This window comes from Pipistrellus hanaki (genome assembly GCF_964339955.1).
Source record: "Pipistrellus hanaki genome assembly, chromosome: 16".
Lineage (NCBI taxonomy): Eukaryota > Metazoa > Chordata > Mammalia > Chiroptera > Vespertilionidae > Pipistrellus > Pipistrellus hanaki.
In genome coordinates this window covers 19173905-19180669 of record NC_140518.1, presented here as the reverse complement: position 1 = coordinate 19180669, position 6765 = coordinate 19173905, and positions in this window count along the sequence as shown.

Sequence of the window (6765 nt, the reverse complement as noted above, 5' to 3'; positions counted from 1 at the left end):
AGCTGATGGGTGATTCTCTCTCACTGATGTTTCTAGCTCTCTATCCCTCTCTCTTCCTCTCTGTAAAAAAATCAATAAAATATATTAAAAAAAAAAAAAAAAAAGAAAGAAAAAAGAATGCTGATCCTGATCACAAGGCTGGGGTCTGCTGCTCACAGAGGCCTTCCCTTCTCTCTAAAGGTCAAAAGTCAAAGGCCTCACTCAGGGGTCAATGAGATGCAACTCCCACGTTCAAGATAAAGAAGGACTGCATGGATCCCCTCCTTCCAGGATTTGGAAGGGAAGAAAAGACACGAGCTCCAGAACACCTCTCAGGCTTGGATGACGGGAGCTAGGTGAGTGCCAGAGAGGATGAGGTCCAGGAACACAGAGGTCAGAGGTCTTGATTCACCTTTAGGAGTCAGAGGTCAGAGGACTAGTTAGCCAACCAGAGGCTATAGGTGGACCATTGATGGTTGGCTTGGACCCTACCAAGGCCATGATGAAGCTTCGGGTTAAGGTGTGACTACTGATCTCTTCTGAGGAGGAGAGCGGGGACAGGGTCACCAGCCGGCTAGCCCACAGTGCTCCCAGGGTCAGGGCTCTTCCTCTCTGGCCCTGGCCAACCACCTGCTGAGTCCCCTCCGGAGGGAAGCACTTCCTGTTGGGGTAAGGCTCTCCCATCCCAGAGGGCCTGAGACCCAGTGGGACACCTCTAAGTGAGCTGCGCACCTCACCCCATCCGGCATCTACATATAGTCCACCCCTCTGGCCATCCGGCCTCCCTGGAAATCAGATATTCAAAAACGTATTGATGTCACCACGGATCCTAAGTCCAGGACACAAATTAGGTTTTAGGCGCGCACAGTGGGCTGTTGGGTTGAAGGAAATGGTTCTCTTCCTGTTGCAGGGAAGGGGCGGAGCAGGCACACAGAGGACCTTGGAGACATGGGAGCTCTGCTTTGGGCCTCTAAGTGGCTGAGGGGCCACCTGGGATCAAAGCTCAACCACGTGACCTCATGAATGTGACCTCATGAAATGACCTCATGCAGGTCACTTAACCTTTGCATGCCTCATCTGTAAGACGGGGGTGAGGGGGTAGTGAGTACAGTTCCTCACTCCTGGTGGGGTGGCTGTGAGGATGAGGCGTTCATGCATCATTAGTGCTCACAACACTGGTCTTGGTTGCTGTGCCATCCCCTTCAGGGCATTCTGTCCCTTCCCAGCATGAGGAGGGTTCTCGGTGTGAGTGCCACCACCTGGGCAGCCGGCCCCAGCATCAAAAGTTCAGGGTTCTTTGGGTCCTATGTCTGATCGCTGATTCTAGGAGAGCCCGCCCCCCAAGAAGGGCACCCTCATCTTATAGGCCTTCTCTCTGCCTTCCTGCACCTACTGCTGGGTCCACAGAAACTATAAAAGGCTGCAGCCGTGCAGGAGGCTCCTGTCCGCTAGAGACACCCGAGGCCCGGGCGTTTATCGCAGTCAGTGACAGCATGAGGGCCCATGTTCCCAGCCCCTGCCGATGGCAGCACTCGGGGCCTAATCATAGCAGTGGCCACCACACATGAAGCACATCCTGTATGCCAGGCATTCTCTCGAGACGCCCTCCAATCCTCTCAGTGATCTTGCAAGGTTGCCTTTATCACCTCCGGCTGTAACCTCCCGCGGCTCCCGCTCGAACTCTTCACCTGGCCAAGGCCCCAGGAAGCTGCAGGCTGGAGTTGGGCTGAAGTCACTCCTCTTGGAGGGGGAGGGGGATGTCTCTCCCTCGCCCCCCCCCCCCCCAGGTCTGCCCCTACACTCCTGAAGTGTTCTGGAAGCACTCTATACTCACCCCTTGTTAACACTCATCACTCCTCGTATTTACATTCTATTTTGTATTTTCTTCAGTTTGAGGGGTAAGCAATGCAGTTCCCATGGTTCCTATCCAACAGCAACTACAAGGAATACAGTGAGAAGTCTCCCTGCGCTCCTACTGATCCCGGTCATTGAGTTCAGCTGCCTGGGGCGACCAGGTTGTCAGTTTCATCACCCTCAGTGGTGACTTGTTTATCCGTCTTCTGTCCCTTCCAAGCCCAGCCTGCCGTGTTAACTGCTTCCTCCCCAGGGCCTGGCACCCAGTAGGAGTACTTTGTGTATATATATAATCGGTCTATCTACCCGCCCACCTATCTATAGAGAGGATTTTGTTGGTGGCATTGGCTATGTGCTTGCTTCCTTGCTTTAATGAATGAAGCTCAGAGAAGAAAGGTAACTTGCCTGCTTGGCTCTAGCTCCCAAGACAGTACTCACCTGGGGACTCTGCGTATCTGACTTTTGAAGACCACCTGTCCCTTCTTCTTGAAACAGATCCTGGTTTCATATTTTTAGTTGCCACACTTCAGAAATCCCACTGGTGCCTGCCCAATTGTGGGCCTCGATCTCCTCATCTGTAAAATGGGAAGGGGCCTGTGAGGTCTGCAGTTCAATGACTTGCTAACCTCTTTCTTTTTACGCTTCCAGCTGACACTGCTTTCTGCCAGCGCTGGAGGAAATGATGGCCGTGAAAGCCTCTGATTAAGGCTGACACTCCGCACCCACGCACCAAATGCATGAGGCGACTCAGGACAGTTCTCTCCACACCAGCCCATCCGGCCATGTCCCTCGCTCTGGCCAAGGGTCAAGTACACGCAGCCATAGGTCCTCTGTAGAGCTAGCAGGAGAAGCAGGAGGAAGCAGCAGGTGGAGAAGCAGGTGGAGCTGGGAGGCGATGACCACCTTGGAGCGGGTGGGGTGGCCCGTGCCCCATCTGTACGAGGGGACAAGAAGGCTGCTTTCCAGCTGCATTAGCTTGTTCCTGCTGGGGCTGCAGGTTCAAGTTTCTGCCTAATTCTGTTCCTGGTGGCAGCCCGGAATTCTGGGAGCTGGGAAGGGGAGGCAAGAGAGAGTGAGGAGAAGGAAAGGGAGGAGAGAAAAGGGCAGGAAGCACGGCTGGTAAGGAGCCAGTGTGTCATGGGAGGACATGACACAGGAAGCCTGCTACGGTAGGACACTGATGGGGAGGGAAGTGGGAGAGAAAGATTCATAATTTAATTTATTTGTCTTTTCACTCATCTATCCAATAACGATGCCAATATTGAAATAATAGCTAATCAAGGTATATGCAAAAAGCCAAATCAGTGTAATAGGAGCAAATAACCATTTGGTGGGCTGCAGGAGTGGGAAAGCTAGGGGAGCAGGCAAACTTCGCTGGAGATATTTGGGTGGAGCCATGAAGCAGGCAAAGGGAAGCCAGCCGCAAGTCCTGCCCAGCTCTGTGGCCCATCTCTTCTGGAACCTCTAAATCTTAGCCCGGCTGTCACTCTCATGGTTTGAGTCCTAGTTGCGTCACATACTTACTGTGTGACCTCAGGTCCTTGTAAGTGATCTCACCTCTCTGAGCACCTATGTTCGGCTGTAAGGCAGGGGTGACACCAACTTGGAGGGTTGTCATGAGGTGCAAACACAGTAATGCGTGAGAGGCACTTTGCAGGGTGCCTGGCCCCTGTCTAGGACACGCTCCCGACAACCCCCCATTGATACTGTCAGTATCGGCGGCAGCAGCAACTTCATTTACCTTCCGCTGGGCCTCCTGGGCCTCCGTCTCTGGTCCGGAGAGGAAAGCTGAGGCTGTTCCCAGCATCCCCCACCCTTGGCCCCCGGCCCTCGGGGAAACATGAGAAGCAGAGCTGGAGGATCTAATGTGTGCCCCCCACGCCCCTTAATCCTTCCTGAACTTGGGGTGGGGGTGGGAGGTGCGGCCCTGCTGTAACACCTGCACGGCTCTGACATCTCCTGCCTCTGGGCAGAGAAAGCAATTTCAGAAATGACATGTTGCCAACAAGCAGAAATCAGCTTCTGAATTAAAATGTGTCGGCATCAGGTGACCCCAGGCTTGGAGGGCTGGCTGCATGAAGACAGCTGAGATTAGGGCCTGTCAGCCACAGGAGGGGCCGTGCGAGAAGGGGTGCAGGCACCCCGGGGGCTACTGTTGGCTGCCCCGGACTTGTTGGGACAGGGGGGCAGGAATTCGGATGCTGGGTCAGGTTCTCCTGCGGCTCTGACCAGCCTTTACCTCTCCACTGACCACTCCCAGTGGTGGGGGCAGGGCAGGGAGAGTCAGGGGCTGGGGCTCCAGGGTAAACACACTAATGGGTCTGAGGGAGAGTCAGGGAGGAATGTGGGCCCCACAGGCCCTGGGGACTCAGGGAGGGATGGGAGGAAAGGGGATAAGAACCCAAGAAGCCGGGGCCTCAGCTCTGCAGGTATGCAGGCGGGGGAGAAAGGGAGAGGGAGAGAGGGGAAGACAGGAGGAGAACAAGCAAAAGGGAGGAAGATGCCAGCAGCCACATTGAATCCTTGCAATCCCCCGGTGCCTCCTTCTCCCTAGTCCCCAGACCTTTGCACAAGCCGAGCCCTACCCTGTGGGACAAGAGGCATGGCGGGGCTGTGTCATTTCCAGCCTGTCATTGACCGCGGGACCTGGGCATGGCAGGGGACCTCTCTGAGCTTCAGTTTCCTTAAAACTAGGACATTCCTAGGGATGCCATCGTGGTTAAATGAGATGACCAGCGAGAAGGGCACTAGAATTTCCGTGCAGTCAGCCGCCTCCCCCACTACCACCTCGTGATCTCTTTTCCTGGTTTGTGACTTCCCTGAAGGCCTGGCCTCCGGCTCATCACCATGGCACTCTGGCACATGCCTAGCACACCTGTGGCCCCTTCGTTTGCTGAGCGATCAGTTGCAAGAAGGCACACCCGGGGAGAGATGTGAGAAATGAGAGGAAAGGTGGGGGGTGAGCAGAGGACCCCACCCCATGCTCTCCCTCTAGAATGGCCCCGCCCCAATCGCAGGCCACTCCTCTGGTCTTTTACAGCCTTCCTTCTAGGGCAGAGCTTGGCACGCTATGCTTGCTAGCTGGACAGTGAGCATACTTCCCCTCCTGGAAATACGACATTTGGGATCATGCCACGTGTCTCCTGGAGTTGGTAGAGGCAGAGGAGTTGACCCCAGGCCCATCTCAGGAGCTCCAGGACTTGAGGCCACTACAGCCATGCTCCATAGAGCCAGGAACCCAGAACGGACCAGAGCAGGGCTGGTGGGGACAGGGGCCCTCAGGGGTAGCAAAAAGGGAGGCTGAGACACTGCTGAGCCTGTAAGGTCGGAAGTGGGCCAGGGAAACGGGAGCAAGACTGCCTTGTGGTTTCAAGAGAGGAATCTTCCTCCTCTCCCCCCACCACTGGCATAAGTTGGTCTTCCACAATTGCTACAGGGATTCCGCTAGAAGATGGCATCACTCCCCACTCCCCACTTTGAGCTAGGTTGTCAGAGAAGAAGCCCAGGACTTTGAGAAGATTCCAGAAGGGTGTGAGCTTAGGCATGGAGAAAGGCCCGAGTTCGAATCTCCGCTCTGCCACTCACTTGGCAAATGACTTGAGCTCCCTGAACCTCAGTTTCCTCCTCTGTAAAATGGGATAACAACTCGTACCCTGCAGGGTGATTGTGACGATTAAAAGAAATACCCTGTGCGAAAGGGAGAAGGGAAATCTCTTCTTATGGAAGAATGCCAACTAGAAAGAGGAATGACAGCATTAGAAAAATCACCATTTGCCATTGATTGGGGCAAGGATCACCAACGGAGACTGAGGCTGTTGGGTAAAATATTATTGGGCCACACGATATTCCCAGTCTCAGAGCATCGCTCCACAGATGAGTCATACATCACATGAGCCACAAAGGGGAAAAGGCAGCTTTTTATCAGAGAGATCTGGCAGAAACCACGTTAACCAGGTGATGAAATCCACCATCACCGGTAACGTTGACAGCCGCATCCCACGGCTCCTGATGGCATGCGCTGAGATGGACACCCATCACCCAAGTAGAGGTCTTGCCAGAGTGTTTATAGAGTGTAATCAAAGGAACCAATCAGACAGATCTCCACGGAGTACCATTCTACAAGACATCCTGCCCGAACCACTCCAAAATGGCAACGTCCTGCATGGACACAAAGAAGGCGAGGGGAATATCCGTGATTACAGGGGGCTAGAGACATAGGATGACAAAATGCATAGCCTGATTCTTGAGTGGATCCTGAATCAGGGGGAAAAAATGGGTAAAGGGCCTTTGGAGGGAGAATTGGGGAAGTCTGAATAAGGACTGTGTGGTAGATGATATTGTGTCAATATTGGATGGGATGACGGCCTTATGGTTCTTCTGGAGAACGTTCTTGTTCTTAGGAGATAGGTGGGAAAATATGTCCGCGTCTCGGTGTCTGCAATGTTCTCATAAATGGTTCAAGATAATGCACACGCAGGCAGAGTGAGCACACATGGCTAAGCATTTTTAAAAGGGCCGTTTCCAGAGGCTCAAGAACCTAGCCGCTGTCTCGGAAAGCTCTGATCCCCAGGAAGAGCGGGGCACCGAGCAGCTAAGGGTGGAAAGGCCAGAGGGTTTGACTGGGGACCAGTTTATGGACAAGAGCAGCGGAAGGTCCTTTCTACTCTATGTAACGTTCAGCCTCCTCCCATGGCGGCCGGGGGAGGCTGAGAGTTAGGTGGAGTAGAAAGAACATAGATTTGGGGGCAAAGACCTGGGTGGCCTAGCTAAGTGGCTTCAGTGAGTCTCTGAACCATGTTGTGCCTCATTTCCCCTCGAGTGGGAAATCCCTCGGGGCCCTGGAACCTGCTGTGTGTGGACTCGTCTGTCTCCAGGCCAGGCCTGGGAGCCCTGGGCAGGAAGAGCCCATGAGGAGGACAGCCACGCTGGTGG